The sequence below is a fragment of the Macrosteles quadrilineatus genome, unplaced genomic scaffold (genome assembly GCF_028750875.1).
Source record: "Macrosteles quadrilineatus isolate MER2022 unplaced genomic scaffold, UCM_ALF_1.0 Scaffold_1__1_contigs__length_201487025, whole genome shotgun sequence".
Taxonomy (NCBI): domain Eukaryota; kingdom Metazoa; phylum Arthropoda; class Insecta; order Hemiptera; family Cicadellidae; genus Macrosteles; species Macrosteles quadrilineatus.
Window position 1 is genome coordinate 104,006,600 of NW_026542594.1, and position 20,884 is coordinate 104,027,483.

General features: G+C 35.2%; 1 protein-coding gene across 1 annotated transcript in view; it reads right to left on the reverse strand.

The window, feature by feature from the left end:
- Nucleotides 1-4,446: 4,446 nt before the first annotated feature.
- Nucleotides 4,447-20,884, reverse strand: part of LOC129003275 (pre-piRNA 3'-exonuclease trimmer-like) — a 242,907-nt gene continuing 226,469 nt past the window's right edge. The window contains exon 14 of the mRNA XM_054431591.1: nucleotides 4,447-6,510. The gene's annotated coding sequence lies outside the window, so the exon portion shown is untranslated. The remainder of the gene's footprint in view (nucleotides 6,511-20,884) is intronic.

Consider the following 20,884-nt stretch of genomic DNA (forward strand, 5'->3'; position numbering starts at 1 on the left):
TTGCCAAAAACTCGGGCCAGCTCGCTTTGCCATAAAACGAATCAAAGAGACTAGTACCCCTGAGGCAACGAGGACTGAATACCATACATTGTTTGAAAGCCATATACGCTATGGTATCACTGTCTGGGGTGGATCCACTATGGACAATCTTAACCGGGTCCTGGTTATGCAAAAAAGGGCTATCAGAATAATAGCAGGCATAAGTAAAGAACAAAGCTGTAGAGATGCCTTCAAAAACCTGAACATCCTGACGGTGACTTCCATCTACATCCTAGAAACTGTTTTTTACTGTGTAACCAAAGACCCGCCTAAACAAAGATATATACATGAATACAACACCAGATATGCAGGAAACTACGTGCTGCCTGGCCACAGAACAGCAATGTTTGAAAAGAAACCACTATATGCAGGAGTGAAGATGCTTAACAAATTACCAGACCACTTGAAAATTGGAGGCCCGTTGCTGATGAAGAGGAAGCTACGGAGATGGCTGGTAGACAAAGCTTTCTACACCCTAAATGAGTTCTTTGCATGGCAAGACCATACACAACACTGAAGAGGCTTTTCCATTTCACTTTGTGTCTGTAAAATTTGACGCTGTAACATTTCTTGATGAAATTGTAATAAAGAAATTGTCTATTGTCTACCTGATGGATGTCGCAGCTATTTTTAAAGCTGAAAACAGAGCACCACCTGGCCAAATAAATCTGTTTTTTATTTTATTTTCAAAAACTAATAATTTTTAACGTGTATTCATTTTAGATCCGTCTTTAGATCCACTTGCTTGCCCTCTCATGTTCTCAACCGGAGACATTGGTTGGGGCCCCTAATTTAAACACCCCTAAAACAGAACATATCGTAGAAATAATTTAACAATGCTATAGTGCATGTCGTACTGGTTGGCGTCGAAAGATATATTTTAGCTTGCTACCTACATTAAGTCTGTGTGGTTGTCATCTACTTGCTCATAGAGTTCACCCGCCTACTGTACATAAGCGATAACCAAAGCAGTATGAGAGCGGATCTATATTTAAATATTGTAGATTACTTATTTAATTTTTTACAACATAATATATTTCAAATTACTATAATCAGTCATAGAAATTACTTTAGAGTGACTCTTTGATTGAGCTCTTGCTGTTTATGTTTTTGTTCGATATTCTCTTATTACAAGTAATAGTTTTGCTCGATTTCGAGCAACGGGTTATCTAGTTTGTTATTAATTTTCTTCAGTCCCATATTATATTTAAAACCTAAAATTAAGCAACACAAAATAAGAATACATTTTATAATGACTAATATACAAACTAACAAAACATTTTAAAATTAATTAGTAAAATCAGTTTACTAACTATTTTTCTTCAAACTGATTGTGACACTAGTCACCTGAGCTACATTGTTGGGTGGCAAAGATTAAACCAATAGAAATCCGCAGAAGGCAATGTGAAAATAACAGCATTTAGTTGGAACAGTTCAGTTTACTCTGACAGTGGGGATTGCTGAAAACAAATGGTCGGCTAAAAATAGGCAAAGAGGTGATTGTGAGACGGCCCTGGCATGGGCAAGGTGGGCTTGGAATAGATCACATACCTGTCCTCCTGAATCTTCCAGCGGCTAGGTAACAGTCAGGTAGAAAACATGTTAAACTTCACCTTAGAACTAGAGAATCCATTCCCATGTTAAAGCTGTGAATGTAGTTGAATTGAGCCAACGACAGAGTGCACCGAGGTAAATTACTGATTTCTGTCAAATACACCAGCTTTTAGACCAAACTGAAAATAAAACTTGTTGCATACTATAGCATCTTTGAACTATCAAAGTGACAAAGACTATAAAGGTGAAAATATAACTTTAGACAGTAGCACACTATGGAATTTTTAACTTATTATGGAACTTTTTAATTAAAACATTAGTTACATGTAGGCCTAGTTCATATAAAGTAGATGACATGACTAGTTCAGCATTCAAAAGTCAATTACTTTACCCATAGTTCTCCTAAAAAAATGTTTGACGGAAGGTAACCTGTTGTTTGGTTTCTATGAACTACAGGCCACTGTGTTCAATTTGTGCCCTGTTATTACAACAAATATGATATTTTTACAACTTAAAAATGCAGTTAGTTGTAATTTATTATGAAACATATGATTTCCTAGTTTATTCTCAAAGTTAGTGTATAAAACGGAAGTGTTGCACGACGTCCAAGTTGGACGACGTTTATATTGGACGTCGTGAAACAGCTCAAAAATAAACTGACTTATATCATTGCAATGAATCCTAAAAATCAATCTTCAGTTGTAAATTTTAAATGAAATTGATTGATAAAAAAAAGGAAATATATGTCTATTATATAATAATAAGATTCAACTCAAAAGATACACTATTTTACTCAATCCATTCTATTTACAACACTGGTAAACATAAACAATTAATTAATGAACACATGTTTGAAACTATACATCGACGTCACCTTTGGCACGCTGGGGGCGGCCCCTTGGGTGGGCGGTGCCTTATTAGATTACATACTACCTCCTTGGCAAATTTAAAGTCCTTAGCTTGTTTCTAAACGGATAAGATCAGCTTATCAATGTAAGCCACTTCCGAGCTTATTCACCATAAAAATATGTTTTGGAACTTTATGGGCAACAATCCTGCTACATGCCAAGTATTTTGCCTGTCTATAATAATTCAGTCCAATATGCACCTGAAGTGTTTCATACAGAAATATGGAGGGGTCCAATTATTTTTTTTTGGAGGGGGGAGGGGGTTAAATTTAGTAGAATTTTAAAGGTATTTGTTATTGGTCACAACCAAAGACTAATAACATTGAAAGATTTCAAATCCTAAGCACAATGCAATTGGTTTAAGAACTGTTGATGGGGGGAGGGTAAATATTCCATAATGCAAATTTCTTAAATATTTAGGGTAGGCCATCCTGTCAGATTTCAAGTATCTAGCACGTCTGTGAATGAGTGACAGAAGTAGTCGGGTTGGGTAGCAGGAAAATATTTCAGTTCTGGCGGGGAGGCTGCAATTTGAGGTGGTTTAAGTATAAAAGTTTCTGAACCTAAAACCGCCCAGACCCAAATTTTTAAGGACCTCGGTCGTCCGTAATGACGTCATCAAGATGGCGGCCGTAAGAGGATGCTGGGTCGCCATGAATTGGTTATAACACCCAAATGTGTGAACCGATTTTAATGAAATTTGGCATACAAGTACTTAAATAAATTATATCGACATAGGTTGTCAATGGTCGAGTTTGATCAAAAACTCAAAAAAACTTTTTAGGTTCAGGAACTTGTATACTATGACCACCTAAAATTGCAGCCTCCCCGCCAGAACTGAAGTATTCTGCCACTATATGCAACTATACAACCCCACTATACACCATTTCACAAGTAGTGCTCATATGAATAATTTGGAAAATCCGCCAATTAAAATCTTTTGAGGGGGTGAAGATTTTAAAATGTCTATTTAGCAAGTTTCCCTTTAGAGTTGAGATAATTGAAAGTACAAATATATGTCCTGAAATACTTAAATAATTAAAAACACAAGGAAAATTTGATAAATTTTCAACATATTAGAAGTAGGGCGTTTTTGGGGGGTAAGGGGGTTTCTATGTTATTTTCCATTAGAATAACATGGGGGAGATTCTAAAATTTGGGAAGGGGGTTAAAATTTGAAAAATAGACTTTTTTTAAATTTAACTTGATCTCCATCTAATCTAGAAGTAAACGTGATTTAGAGTGATGCACGTGTGGTGGCTATAAGGTGGGAGATCGACTTGGAAGGAGAGGGTGGATTTTTAATATGATACTTTTATATTCATAGCTTGGTGTAAGCTCTAATACTTTAAACTGTGTGCAGTTTTAATTCCCTTGCGCCCATAGAGTAGGTAAAGAAACTGTTATTACCTCATAAAAGTGGTTAAAACTTTAAAATTTTGAAATTAAACTTAAGTTTTAGTGGTTAAGAGTAAAATAACAAATCCTGATACGTGTAGATATCGCATTAGAAAATCCACTAAAGAATATTTTTTAATTCCATTAAGGATATTTCCAGAAATCCTACACCCTCCTGGTCTTTTACCTGTAGAGTTATTGTGGAACACATGTATTTTTTTAAGTATAAGCATAGTAACTCAACTATATACGGAATTCTATATGGGTCAAACAAGCTTTTAATTAATTAAAAACTTATGATTTGTAAAAATATATATTTTGTTGTATAAGTTCAAGAATGATAGAAAAAGGATTAATTTATGGGGATAAAGTTGAAGCAAGCAATGACATTACACCTTACCTACTATGGTACTATGGTTACCTATTATGGTATAGGTTGTCATAAACATAAATACATTGGTTGACAATATTATTGAAATTGGGTGTATAAGAATACAAAGACAAAGAAATGACATCAATACAGAATAAGATTTTAATTTAACACATTTGTATTCAAGTTGAAACAATTACAAAAATGTAAGCTATCAGAATACAAAAACTCAACAAAACAACATTTACTATAAACTTATAGATAAAAAAGAGAGCCAAACAAAAGTAATAAAACGTTGTCTTTACTTTAAAACAATTTAGGAAACAAACTATTTTATATTTTAAACTAATGAAAAAAGCATGTCTGACAAAAGATGTAGGCCTAAATAAAATTAAATAGGTATTATCACTAAATACCAGTAGGTCCTATTACTACTATGTTTTTGTAAATCGGTTGAAAATTATCTTATTATTGTAACTCGAGTTGTTAAACAAACTGAAAGATGTTTTAAAGTTTATGGAAATAGTTGTATTCCTCTAAATTTGTATCAATCGTTTAGTTTAATTAATGGATTATATCACATCAACATTCTTATAAACTTAACATCTTATGAATAATTACTGACTTTAAAAACTTTATTTCACTTAAATCATGAAATATCTAATTTAACTAACAACATTTTAAGATTTATTTCTATCATTCAAATAAAGCAACATTCAAAAAACATTCAAATATTGCATAGATTTCTAGTTAAGTAAACAAGATAATCTTTCAAACATTATCCTTTTGCTTTTTATGGATTTTTTATGATATTTAAAGTCAAAACATAAAATTTTTCTTGGTTAAATCCTCCTTGATTAGTTTTGATTGACATCCAATCCAAAACAAAAAACTACAAATAAATAATTTATGATAACACTCACGATTTAAACAAAAGCTGTTCTGGCATGTTCTCTAAATTTTATTTGTTTTCCTCCTTAATATGAGGACTACTGTAAGTTAAAAGATGCAGTTGTCTAGGCTTAAACCAAAAAGAGACTCTTTAATATACAGATTAATATTGCCTACATAAATTGTAATACAGATACAGTACAGTGATACACTGAACTACTATGTTTCCAATCTTCAGAGTGAAATACTGAAAAAGGCTAAGTACAATCTGACATCTAATCGTTGCTTTATTGTAAATGTTTAGAAAAAATAACCAACATACAACTATATATTTCAATATAAAATATAGTTTTATACTTAAGTGTAAGTTTCAAGTATCTTCACAGACAGGACCCGTTTGAGTTGCATTAATACAAATAAGATTGGTGGTAAAATTATTGGTTTGTAAGCAGGCTGAAAACACTATCTTTGTGCTTGGGATTATTACACATCTTTGAATACACTAGTCTATCACTAGTGACAGATTAGCAAGATCCCAGAAAGGTGGAAGGTCATGAAAAATCAGCCATCAAGCTTCAAAATAAAAGAAAAATTTCACAAATTGTCAGTCTCATTATTTAATAACTCCTAGTCATTTGACTCAAGTAACAAAACTATAAATACACCTATAGCATTGAAATGCCACTGGAACATCAGAGATGCCGTATTAGCTCAAAGAGAAACTACTGAGATTCTACAGTACTGTATTTTTAAAACTACAACACATTTAATTCTCAGTTTTAAAGCTCATTGTTATGTATAAGACATAATTTGTAAACGTTTCTATAACCAAACATTTAAGAAAAGCAACAACTTTGTAACTTGGAAAGATTTACGTTATAACACTGTACAAATTTAGCTAACGTATCTAAAAGAGTGCAGCAAATATAATCAAGGTGTATTGTTGACTTTATAGGTAGGGCCTATGAAAAGATGTAAATGGAGAAATGATGGTAATTTATTGTTTCATTAAGTAGGCATCTACACATAAAAATTACCTATTTTATGACTGGAAGAATATTAATAATAAATGTATGTATGTGTCCAATACTAATTTAATTGTATTTATATTGTTATATTAAAGTTAACATCATTTTAAGATATTACTAAGTAAGTTATTTAAATAAATCAATGTCCAACATAAAAACATATTAACATTAAAGTTCTTAAATGTCACATATCTGACAAACTACAAAATTGTATTACACTTTAAAGCTGTGTAAGAGTGGTATGGTAGAAATACAAAACTAGTCTACATGTCTACATCACACATATTCGTTGGTTTAGTTGCACGTTTGCCTGCACTTATTTCTGTAACAAATATAACAACAAATTATTTTAAAACTAGTGTTAGTTTCAATACATCAGTTAAATTCTTGGTCAGTTCCTTCCTTTCTCTCTGTTCAAAATTATTTACATTTTTTTCTCACAAATAACTATCCCAAAAACCCTAAATATGTAATAGTAAGCTTTTTAATATACATTAGAGCAGAGGTATCCAACCTCCCCAACAGCACAATGGGCTTGCTGGGAACTTGTTCCAAGTCCATTGGCCCAAGTTCCCAAGCCTGGTTTAGACTCAGGGACCAAAGTCTGTAGGCTTGGTTTTGACTTGTTTTAGAGACCGAAGTTGGCAGTTGTTCAACTTGTTATGGGTTTGGCTCCCCAAGTCCAACCCAAGTCCCAACCCCAAACCTACAGTGAACTCATGGGCACAAACCCACTCTAAGCTTGGAATGATGGATACAAAACGGGTCTAGTAGATTAAGCAGGCTCATTTTGGACTTGTTCGGGAATTGCGGACCCAAGCCCAAATTTAGTAGGCTCATATTGGACTTGGCTTAGACTCATATTTGAATTGGTTTTAGCACATGTTGGACTTGGGCAAACAAGCTCACACTGATAAATTAAACAGGCTCATTATGGACTTGTTCGGGACTTGGGGACCCAAGCCCAATTTTAGTAGGCTCATATTGGACTTGGCTTAGACTCATATTGGAATTAGTTTTAGCACATGTTGGACTTGGACAAACAAGCTCACACCTTTAGACTCACTCAGAACTTGGTACGAAGTTTTATATACTTCAATTACTGTCATGATCAGAGATAATAATAATAATAATAATAGGCTATAGTAATAGTAATATAATTTATACCTATTTAACATATAAGCAGTTTCACACCATTCATATGCTAACTTAGCTCACCCTTTTCTTAAACATAAAAATAATTAATTTTTTTCCAAGAAAGATTTACAGATAATAAAATGAAGCCTATTTATAAGTCTTAAGTGATCTTAAAAAAGTATTGGTTATAATTTATCTGTTAGGTTAAGAAATACAAGACATTCACATTTCAAGACAATTTATTAATATAATAAATACAATGCCCACTATCTTCCACTTCACCTTCAACTTCTTTTATGAATCCATCAACTCCACCGCATGCTTCAGAAGATCTATAAAAAAATACAATTGCATTAGAATGATTAGGTTTATTAAAATTCATTATTTAAATAATTTTTGTTTGTTATTAGAATTATTTGATTATTTGGCATTTGTTGGTGTTGCAAACACAGGGTGTTAACTTACTCTCGTTTTTAAAATTGTTATCAAACTTTTATTTCTTACTAGACACAAAATTTGAGTAATTTTCGCGAAGTTTTTTAGCTATAATAGGCGGTTTTTTCTTAGCTATAATGATTACAGGATAAAGGAACTTACACTTATCAACAAGGCTACTGAATACACACAACGTAAAATACTGGTTTGGCTTGTTTTAATCTGTAGACTAGGTTAAGGTTAAACAAAAATTTTGACACTGTTCTGTTGTAGAATTCAGCAGTAGATTAGTGTATAGTGAGTGACGTTGTCGATTCAGTGAAGCGCTGAGTATGACAAAGAATAAAGCACAAAAGTTTTAGGCTATAAACAAAATTCTACGAGTTCTTGATGCAATGAAATTAATCGTTTACTTAATTTGGCTTACTTTATCATCATAGACTAACCAACACAAGTATATTTTCGATCTATGCTTAATTTTATAAGAGGAGTGTAAATCTTACCTTTACATGATTCCCTTAGTTCTTCTCCGCTTCGTCTTGGTATCAAAACCATAAACAAAACTCACGACTAGCAACGAAACAAGTAACTCACAACACAACACCAAATTATAAGTGAGAACTGACAACTGAGAGTGAGGAAGTCTAAATCAAACAAAAATGGTGGTTCAGCACAAAGAAACAGGTTTTAGGAGCGTTTTGTGGGTAGGTGTGGAGGGCAAATTCTTTTGTCATATGGCACTGCTCACTTTAGACTCACATGAACAAGCTTGTCGTGGGTCTGGTTAGGTGTTTAAATTTTGGACTTGGCCAACCAGGTTATATATGTAAATAAAGCAAGTTTAGTTTTGGCTCATTCGCACAAGTTCACTTAACCAAAGCTGTTTTAAATTTGTAGTGGGTTCCAAACTCCAAGTTTGTCATACCAATTCAGAAATATGTAAAAGCCAAGTTTAGTCCAAGCTCACGTGCTGTCTGGGCTACGGCTTGCAAACAGATTTCATCCAGCCCACAGAGACTTATCGGTGATACCATAACCATGATCTCACTATCGCGGCTACACCTGTAGGTATTTTGCAGGATTATTTGGATGGGCAATACCATGATCGTCACTTGCGATGACCGTAACCCTCGCAAGTCTCGGCAATAGCGGGATTGTCACTCGTGATCGTGGCAACACTCGTGAGCATGAATGAATCAACAATGAATTGAGGCTTATTGGCTATTGGTGATAATTGTAATCCCTGGTCTGTACCTATCTCAAGTACAATTCTCGGTACCCAGGTTGGTTAGACACCCATGTTTAACCATGTGTACAATACACTTTTCTCACTTTGTCACATTTTTTCAAAAAGAGAAAATTAGCTGTAAGCCTGTGCCTACAGATCGAGCTATCTAAATACAGATCTACCAAGTTAGACAGACCTTTGAAATAATCCTATAAAGATCAGGACAACAAATTTTAACCCTGATTGGGTTTACCTTGAAGTGGAAAACTACTTTCCAATTTATCTTCACACTCCTTGTAAACTCATTGTTCAGTTTTCTCAAAATTCCAAAACATCAAGGTATAACAAATTATAATGTGAAAGGGCTTTTTTAAACAAACATTTATGTATTGAAGTTTTATTCCTGTCTCTTATCATTACAAAATGGCAGTTAAAAAAATAATTTTGTATGGAGAAATTAATCTAGACACGTTTGAGCCTGAAGGGAACAATTAATAATCATGGATACAGATAGACAAACGAGTTAAATCACGTTTACTTTGTGCGAAGAAAGGCAATCTAATAGCTGATAAGAAAAACCCATATGTGGGGCCATTTTCTATAGTAGGATTCGTGTTAGTGACAGTTAAGGAAGTTTTAAGAATTATTGTTGTTTCTCAGTAATTGAAAATGGTGTACACTTTAGAAGAAATAATATACATTATTTTTATTTTTGGGGCAGAACATAAGTGTTCCAGAAGAACTGAGTTGTATTTAAAAGTATTAAAAAAAATATATCAAAATATCCAGGTAAGAACTTGAGTCATACAGCTGTAAATGATTTAGTTAGGAAGCTTTCTCTTCTGAAACTAGTTAAGTTACCAATAAGACAAGAATAGGAAGAGTCCTTGATGAACAACAAGTAGAAGTATTTGGTGAATTTGCAATTAATCGTACTACATCATTGTTTAAGTGCAACATCAGACTTGAATTTCTTTAGGTTCAGTTATTAAGTCATTACTCTTTCCATCCATATAAAATACACATTTTGCCGCTGCCATTTTGTCACGTCTGTCGCGTCGCTCTTGTCGTCCAACTAGGACGGGGTCCATCAGCATTTACTACCAGCAAGATGGTGCTCCTCCACTTTCAAGATAGCTGTTTGAAAGTGGCTTGACCAACACTTTCCACATCAATGGATTGGTAGCAGGGAACCAAGTAGGGAGAGTGGCCAGCTAGGTCTCCAGACCTCACACAATTGGTTTGTTTTTCATGGGAACACATAAAATCCATAGTTTATAAAACATCCCCTTAAGAGTTAAGGCATCGAATCCCGACTGAGTGCAGGGCTAACATGGTGGACATGTTAGAAAAGTCAGGGAAGAATTTCGTAATAGACTTTTTTAGTTGGAGAAAAACGGTCAACATTTTAAATATCTCTTTTAATTTGGAAAATAAGGTAAGAGAATCTCAAGTGTTCTTCTCTCTATGTTTGATTTGCGTGACATAAGATAAAATGACACATATAGTGACATAAGAGATAAAAAGAATGTTAGAGATAGAAAGAAAACCTAAATACATAAAAGTGTAAATAGTGTATAACTCAACCCATCCCGACTCATCATTTATTTGGATTGCCAATTATCCGGATCTCCTCAAGGAGAAAAACCTAAATAAATTTGGCCTGAAAAGTTAAGATCAGTGCAGTGTATTGCAGTTTGCTAATGTTACATATTTAAATGTGTCCCAATCATACCAGGGTTGGTACTGATTTTGGAAAATGAAATTCCCTGACTTTTCCAGGTTTTCCAGACTGATATTATACTTTTTCCAGGTATACCGTAAGACGATATCGAATAGTCAGAATCGAGAATTATTAGAAAAAATGTAGGCCTAAATAGTTTACTCATAAAACCAATAAGAAAAGAATTAAACATCTGGAATCTGGAAAATTAAGAGTACCAACTAACTTAACCTCACACTTTATGTTCTACTTGGCCTTGACTTGACACTAGCAGATAGACGATACGGTGCTTCTGATACTGATATATATATTGATATTTTGCTTGCGATATCATCGGCTTATATCGGAAGAAACATGTGATATAGGAAAAATAACTACCATGCTTGTACCGGAGACAAAAAGTAATACCAAACCAAACTATTAAATGTTTCAACTAACAGGATAACATTTTTTTTATAAACTCCTACAAGTGCAGTTTTTTTTAGTTTATTAAAGGTTGAATCAGCATTGAAAGGGTAAAAGGTATAAAAATAAATAACTTTTCAAAGACTATACTCCGAGAAATAAAAGTATTATTAATAAAGAAGCTTGTCAGAATCTGAGTGGAAAGACAGTATACAAATGATTGCAAATGTGGTGCCAGTGCGTGTTCTCCACAGCAGAAGTCAGGGCAATAACCACTGCAGGCATGCCTGGTGTGAGATTGAAACCCTTGCACATGCCCTTCGCTTCTGTCCGTTTGGTGAACTTCTAAGAATCACTAGGCACCACAAAATAATAAGTATCATAGCAAATGCCTTCCGAAAAAGGTATAACACATGGGAAGTGCAAGAAGAAGTACACTGTCTGTCTTCTAACGGAAGCACCAGAAGAGTAGATATTTTATTAATCGAAAGAGATACTAACAAAGGCATAATTCTCGATTCAACAATTCGATTTGAAATAAACATAAATCAACCTAACGAAGTAAATGAAGAAAAGAAAAAAAATATGATCCTACCTTTGAATATTTCAAGCAAAATTTTAAAATTTGGAAAGTTGAGGTGATTGGATTGTTTATTGGTTCAAGAGGAACATTATCAAAATTTTTTGTGAACTTTTGGAAACAATATGATTTGGACAGATCCTTTTTGAAAATTATTACTCATGAAACATTAAGAGGTTCATTGACCATAATGAGAAATCATCTATATGGCAAACATCAAAACTAATCAGTCTTATACAATTTTATCTTGTATAATTTTTTCTGTGTCATTGGCAACCTTATTTTTTAAGGCAGATGTATTTATTTTTATAAATAAATTCTTTTCTCTTTTTATAAATTCAATGAGGAATTGTATTCAGTATCGTATTGAAATTGAAACGATGAATGTAGGCCTATCCTTCCGCCCATCCCGGTACTAGCAGTGTTTCCATACGTGGGATTATTAACTTATCCCGAAAACTTTTCAGAGCCAGCTTAGCCTTAGGACACATTCCCTTAGGGTGGTGTAATTCGCGTATCGCATTTATTCCTAAACCAGGAAGGGATAGTTACACTGATCCTAAGTCATTTAGACCCATTTCTCTATCTTCTTTCTTCCTTAAGATCCTAGAAAAGTTGGTCTCAAGATATATGACGGATACAGCTCTTAGGACACATCCTTTTCATAATAATCAGCATGCGTATGTCTCAGGAAGATCATGCGAGACTGCGTTGCACCAACTTGTAAGCAAGATTGAGAAAGCTCTAGAGAGCAGTGAAGTGGCCCTGGGTGCCTTTCTCGATATTCAAGGTGCTTTTGATAATACTGGTACTCCAGCAATTCTTAATGCGGTGAGAGGAAGAGGTTTTCACGGTATAATATGTAGATGGATTGAATCCTTGCTTCACAGTAGGAAGGTTAGGCTCTCACTCCATAATGACACGATCGAGGCAAGAACTACTCGAGGATGCCCTCAGGGGGGGTTCTCTCTCCTCTCCTTTGGAATTTGGTAGCAGACGACCTTATAAGGACACTCAACGAAAGTGGGGTTTTCGCCTTAGGTTATGCTGATGATGTTGCAATCCTTGTGGTTGGAAAGTTCCACGGAACCATAACTGACCTTATGGATAGAGCTTTAAGGGTAGTGGACCGTTGGTACCAGGAAGATGGGCTCTCTATAAATCCCAGGAAAGTTGTAAAGGTACCCTTCACAAGAAGGAGGAAACTGGATGGGATCGGCCCACTAAGACTGCTGGGCACTGTAATAGAGCTGCAGAATCAGGTGAAGTATCTTGGTGTAATTTTGGACAGATCACTTCACTGGGGACCACATCTACAAAAAGTCACTGAGCGTGGCAAATGGTCCCTTATGGCATGCAGGCGGATGGTAAGTGGCACATGGGGGTTACAGCCTAAACTTTTGCACTGGCTGTATGTATCTGTTGTTCGACCCGCCCTTACATATGGTTCGCTTGTGTGGTGGCCAAAGATGGAATCTACTATAGCTGTCAAAGCTTTAGCAGGAGTTCAGAGGCTTGCTCTTATAATGATAACTTGGGCAGTAAGCAGCTGTCCTGGAGCGGCTCTTGACTGTCTGCTTGATATGCTACCTATCGACATTTACATCAAGGTGGTAGCAAGTCCTCAGGAAACAATAAAGGGCACTCCAAAATTGTTCAGGTGGTACATAATGATGAATTGCACTTGCCTTCAGAACACATGTCCAAAAAATACTAATTTGGAAAGCCTTTCAAAGTACTAATACCAGATAGGAAGGATTGGTCTGGCGGAAAAGGACCCATACCCACAGGTGATTTAGAATGCTATACTGATGGTTCTAAGATCAAAAATGGGGGCACTGGAGCAGGTGTGCATTGGATGAATGGAGGCACTGGCATTTGTCTTCCAATGGGGGTGTACCCAACTGTCTTTCAAGCGGAGGTCACTGCCATTCTAGTTTGTGCTCAAGAACATCTTAACAAAGAGATCAGAGACAAAACAATCAATATCTATACTGATAGTCAAGCGACCTTAAAAGCATTAAACTCTTACGAATTCAACTCCAGGCTCGTGTGGGATTGCCTTGCTTCTGTGTCTGAGTTGGGTAGGAGAAATGACCTTACGCTTTACTGGGTGCCAGGACACTCAGGCATTAAAGGAAATGAAGCTGCAGACAGATTGGCAAATACTGCCTCTGCGACTTCAATGATAGGCCCACAACCCTTCTGTGGCATCTCACGAAACAGTGCATGTTCTGCGATTGCGTCATGGGCCAAGGAAATGCATCGCAAACGCTGGGTCGATGTTCCCCTTCTTAGGGTCAGCAAGCTTACTCTGTTTAGGCCTTCTAAAAAGGTTGCCTGTGACCTCTTGAGACTAGACAGACGAAGAATTAAATTAATTGTTGAACTGATAACTGGTCATGGAAGATTCAGGAAACATCTACAACGGATGGGCTTATATGATGGTGAACCGATCTGTAGGTACTGTGATAGGTCAGAAGAGACAGCTGATCACTTACTCTTTGATTGTAACGAGCTCTTTGACGCTAGATCGATAACTCTTGGAAATATGGCTGGAGGTAGATACCTTCCTGAGGATGAACTAATTGGGAAGCTACAGGCATTCATTGGGCGCCTTAACTTGTAGGTCAACAAGAAAGCAATTGTCTGGGGTGCGCAATAATTTGATTTCGGATGAAGTGCTTAAAGGTCTCGACCTGCCCCTGTCAGATAAGATAGATAAGATCCCGAAAATAGGATTTTTAGAGCATGAGCGGGATTTGAAGGGGATGTGGGATAAAACAGGAGTTTTGGCTATGACGTCCGTTTTTATTTACTATGCTTTTATTTTAGTGAAAAACTAACCCCAATCGAAAAAATTACCTTAACAAAATATAATAGCAATGTTAAAACAACTATTTAAACGAAATATGTCCAATTCAACACTCAGAATTTAACATCAAAAATCTTAAGGGATTAAACGGGATTTCTTAACCAAGTGACCGGGATTATATTCTTTTGGTCGTGTAGAAACACTGGAAGCTCGGTGCGTTCAATTAAGCCAGTAATCAGAGGGTGATGATAGAATGTCTGTCGATGTTCGATGTTTTTTATATCAATGGTAGGTTCCCGATGTTTTTGTTACATCGACCAAGTATGTTTTTGACCAAGTATTGAGACGTAGATGCAAAATGTAGCATATCTGTAAAAAATGTAGTCTTTCAAGAGAAATTCCAGATTTTTTCCGAAATTCCCCGACTTTTCCCTGACTTTTCCAGACCAACAAAATTCCCTGACATTTCCAGGTTTTCCCTGACCGTACCAACCCTGCATACCCATCATGAAGCGAGTCTATTGTAATATATTGATTGGTTAACGATGTCATCCAGTCTTCTGCTAAGTGGCACTGTCTTATATACATATTTCTTAAAGAATCAAATTATTTGAATGTTTGATTATCGAGATGAAGTACAGCCAAGTTTTACTGTACCTGAATCAAGTAAATATCTTATTATATAACAATGGAATTCTATTATAATGTTTAAAAAATTGAACACAATCATCACTGAGAGGAGTGTTAAATTGACCAAGATTAATCTGGAGCTCAAGAAGAACCAGAGACTAAGAAGACGCCAAGATAACAGTTGTCACGCTGGTCATAGTAATTGTGTGAGACAAAGACTGTAGCAACAAGTGAGTGTGTCACTCTCAATTCTTTGTAAGGCATCTGGGATGGATAAATGTGTGTGACATATATACGGGATGGTAAGCCGTAAGTAAGTAGGTGGACCTGGATAACTTATAAGAAGAGAACTGAGATTTCTTCAAATTAACTGCAAGCAACGTCCTCCAATGATATAGTGCCTTGGGATGAAATGGTGCTGCAAAAACATACTTTCTTCACTAAAACAATGGTATCCTATGCCCACCACACTTTTTAGGGTGTCAAGACATAACTTAGATTTTTTTAAAGTACTTTTATCAGATGATTTAAGTCAGGTAACTATATCTAGGTGTCTAGTTTATTTCCATTTTAAAATTGAAGACTAATTCCAGACTTTTCAAGACTAGTTTTTTTCAACAATTAATTAGTAGTGTGTTGATACCAAAATGTATCGATTCTCAGTAACGATATGTACCTGAAAAATTGATTCCCAATTACTCTGATAGTCCTACCGATATTTTTTTATTTTTTACCAAATGTTGTAAATAATTTGATTATACAGGGTGGGGCAGCATAGCTTCCTTTTTTCAAAGCTTAATAAAGCGCATTGTATGAGTCAGACAAACTTTATTTGGATTTTATAATGTAAGTACATTCCTAAAGTTTTGTTTTACGTAGTTTTGAAGATTAAATCATGCAGGTGACGTCCCCCATTCTAGATACATTGAGTATGCCGATTTCTGGTGTTTGTCACCTGACTTTATATTATAAAATATTTTTTTAAATAATGGGGTGCTTTTTAAGTAAGAAAACAATATTGCTGCAATGAAAAATTCTAACTAACCAATTTGGGTTTAAACTAGGGATGGGCCGATTTCAATCCTTGAATACTTCCCTTCAATGTACTTGATACCTATTCTGAAAACAGGGGTTTAAGATGCAAAACTCAACTGCATTGGAGGTTGTAATACTACCAAGTTGTACAGCCATTTTGTGAATTGAGAAAATGATGTTTGATGATGAATATTAGGTAGTAAGATAGTTGGTCCCTTCTTTTTGAGTAAAAATTGACTGGTGAAGCGTACTTAAACATGTTGGAAAAGGTTATTAATCCCACAATCATAGAAATAGCACAAAATCAGGGTAATGAAGGAGAGCTAAATCCAGACCCTGATCAGCATTTACAACCAGCAAGATGGTCCTCCTCCACATTTAGGGGTCTCAATCCCAGGGCTTTGATACAATCCGTCTGAGCCAATCCCAGGATACCGGGATCAATCCCGGAATTCTATTATTTTAGGAATTTCACATTTTAGATATTGCATTACATTACAACTATAGTTATACATGTCAAAACGTATTATTTTAATCAGAATCACATTAAAAGTATGTTCAGCCCAAGATATGTAGTCGCTTATTCTACATCTATAAATGCCTCTGTGTATAGCACTGATCATACATTATTTTGAGTGGTTCAACTGTAGTTCTTGGCATTTCTATTGTCGTACCCCTTGGTTATCGGCGCTGAACCGTCACGCTGTCATCTCGCAGGTTTACAGTGCTTTGTTCTCTTATCTTTTATTGCTATCTCACCACAACAAACACAATAAACATAATATTTTACTGTAAAAACTGTTAATTTCCAAATCACATATTTGAAGAGTGAACCATCTATAACATTCACTTTTTTTTAACGATTTCGGTAATTATCATAAATGAAGTTAACCAATTTAACCATGTGCACGTGCTGCTTACTCTAAATTGGAAAGAATCTTTCAAATGGTTTTTAAAGGATTTCGGAATAATTAGTCATTTTTAGGTAAACAACTCTATATTTTGGTGCAAAACGTTCGTGAAAATTATACATACTGCAAACTACAATAATACAGTTTTTGATTAGTGGCCATAATACAAACTAAAATGAAAACAATATTACATTACAAAAACAACCTTTAAATTACAAACCTTTATATATATATATATATATATATATATATATATATATATATATATATATATATAAATAATAATAACTAAGGAAAACTTAATAAAAATGGTTTGTATTAAAAACAAAATAATTCTACTGTTTTTATTAATAAATTTCTCTATGCCGAACGAAATAGAAATTTAGTTTTTGAAATAGAAAACGTTGTGTTATTGTATCTTTTATTTTAACACGTATAAACAACAACAATTGACAACAATATCCTAAGAAGACACGAAAAAGAATAATATTTTGAAACAACAGACAACACAAATTAGTAAAACATTGACTACATTACAAAATAGATTGAAAAATATATCAAAACTTTAAAATTAATAATTTGTAAATGTTAATCGATGATTTATGTAGAATATGTACGCACTTAAGTTTTGTTTATAAATATTAAACATTAAATTACTTTTTAGCGAATTTCCCATATGGGGAATATTTAACGCATTTCCCATATAGGGAATATTTAGCGAATTTCCCATATAGGGAATATTTAGCAAATTTCCCATATAGGGAATGGGAATATTTAGCAAATTTCCCATATAGGGAATATTTAGCAAATTTCCCATATAGGGAATATTTAGCGAATTTCCCATATAGGGAATAAGCTATAAGCGTAGTACTCATGGTAAGACCTGGACCCGGGACCGATTTACTTTTTCATTTTGAGGTCCCTAGAGGCCAAAGACACCATCCGTTCAAATTCATATTTATTTATATATATATATATATATATACATGTGTGTCCGTTAGCGCGATAACTCGAGCAAAAGTGATCCGATTTTGATGAAATTTGGTATAAACGTGTAAACCTACATTTATTCAAACGAGTTCGCGATCCAGCATAATCGGACCATGGGAACGGGGTTTTATGGGGTAAAAATTGGGTTTTCCCAGTTTTGACTCTAAAAACAAAAAGATTTGCAATTTCTTTTTAAACCGTTTTGTAGAGCTTAAAAAAAGAAATAATTTAGTATATTGAAGCGCTGTTGTATGTCTAATGGTCACGGAGAAAATTCAAAAATAGTGTAATTTAAAATTCCCATGTTATTCTTATGGAGAAAATGAAAATTGTTGTAGTTTACTTGTTTATCTATATATCTAATTCCGTAAGCCCAAAATTTTACAATGAAATTGTGAGCGAACAGGAGGACGTAGAAAGCTGGGAGAGGTCTCATTTTAAAGGTCTCGGCATGAAATTTTGGGGAAAAATATTCATTTTTCTTAATTATGCGCCAAAAGGTTGTTACGGAATAAAATAATTCATATTTAAATAACATGGGAATCTAGGTCATGTCTGCTTTGTTTACTTTAAAACATGTGGTTTAACTTTATTTAAAGCATACATATGATATGTAATATGTACTGTAATATGCATACTATTATAAGACATTTTCCCAATTTTAAGGGTCTGGATTAGTTAATGGAGTACGATTGGTTGTGTTAGGTATGTCTGAACAAAGTGTAAAGTTAGAAGTGATTACTGGAGTAGGCAAAGGGAACTTATTTTTTCATGCCAAAAATTAAACTAATATCTATAGATCCTGATATGCCGTTTAAGTTTACAAGTATTCAATTCCCATTGCGATTGGCTTTCAATATTACTTATTATTAAAGCAAAGGACAAGGCCAAATTTTAACAAAAGTTGGCATTTATTTGAAGAAGAAAAAAACAGTGTTTACCCATGGTCAACTTTATGTTGCTTTTAGCCAGGTAAAGCGGCCAGATGATGTTAAAATAGTACTAGAATCAAATAAAGACGAAGGAATCGATCAAAATGGATACCATACAACAGATGTTGTTTTCAGAGAGATTTTGTTATAAACAAAATACAATATTTTTCTGCCATTGTAATTACAGTAGACTCCCTCTCGTTCGGCCTCGGTTGGTTCGTCCTCCGGATGGTTCGGCCGGCCGCCTGGATAGAGTTTTTTTAAATTGTGTATCTATAAAACGGAAGCAGATAAGAATCTGACTTCCGTTTTAGCTCTAGTTCACTGCACACGTGTTCACTGTTCAGTACAGTACCGGACGTTCGTGTGTGTACATTTACAGTAGTTGTTGTGACTTTGCTTAGTGAACTGATTTAATTGTGTTGTGTTAACTGAACTTTAACTTATAAGTGACTGTACGTACTTTACATTATTATGAGTGCTAAACGAAAACGTACATTTGTGACAATGCAACAGCGGTTGCAAGCTCTAGAGAGAATAGACAAAGGTGAATCGGTCCAAAGTATTTGTACAGATTTGGGGGTTGGTAAAAGCACCGTGAATGACTGGCGTCGAAACCGAAAATCGATCGAGGATTTTTGTACGCAGATTGAATTGGAAAAAGCTCTTTCATCACGTTGCACTTTAAAAAACCTAAAAATGAATTGGTGAACGATGCTCTTTGGGTGTGGTTTATGCAGGAACGAAGAAGAGGAACGCCGATCAGTGGCCCTATCTTAAAGGAGAAGGCGGTTATCTTACATGGGAAACTTGGTGAGGAGGGGGAATTTGTCGCAAGTGAGGGATGGCTTTCCCTTGGAAAAAAAGACATGGGGTACATTTTCTTGGGGTGTGTGGCGAAAAGCTGTCGGCAGACCCTGCTGGTGCAGCTGAGTTTACAAAGAAATTTGAGCAAATTATTGCTGAGAATAACCTAAGCCCGGAACAGGTTTATAATGTGAAACGGGGCTGTACTATAAACTCTTGCCACGGAAAACATTTGCTGCAGCAACAGAAATGTCTGCCCCTGGGTTTAAGGTCAGTAAAGATAGGATCACAGTGGCACTTTGCTCCAATGCTTCGGGTACGCATAAATTGCCCCTTTTTGTAATCGGAAAATCAGCAAAACCGAGAGCATTCAAAAACTTGGACATATCAAAACTACCAGTGTACTACCGGGCTCAGAAGTCTGCTTGGATGGACTCGTATTTGTTTAAAGAGTGGTTTATTAGTGAGTTCGTGCCTAAAGTAAAAAGTCGTTTGATGAGTTTAAAACTCCCTGTAAACGCACTTCTTGTTCTTGACAATGCGCCTACCCATCCGGATGAGTTAGAATGTGATGGCGAGTCTGGAATAAAACTGTACTATCTGCCCCCCAACGTAACAGGCCTCCAACAGCCAATGGACCAAGGGGTAATAGAGTGCTTCAAGAGAAAGTATCGTCGAAAGCTTCTTTCAGAAGTTTTGTACAAACTGGAGAGCGATGAAAACACCGATCTTATCCAAGTGTTAAAGACAATCAACATGAAGGACGTGATTTTCATGGTAGCGAAGGCCTATGACGAAGTACAACCTTCAACATTAGTAAAGTCGTGGTGAAAGGTATGGCCGAATGTTGAAGAAGTTGTTGCAAGTGAAGGCAATGTTGTTGATGTGCACAGCCTTGAAAGTGAAGCAGACGACCAAGCTTACATCCTAAATAATTTACAGCAATTGCCTCACAGTGAAAATGTTGAGCTTGAAGATGTTTTGGAGTGGGTAACTGTCAAAAAGGAGGTGGACAATGAAATTTTGAATGATGAAGAAATCGCTCAATCAGTTTTACAGCGTCAAGAA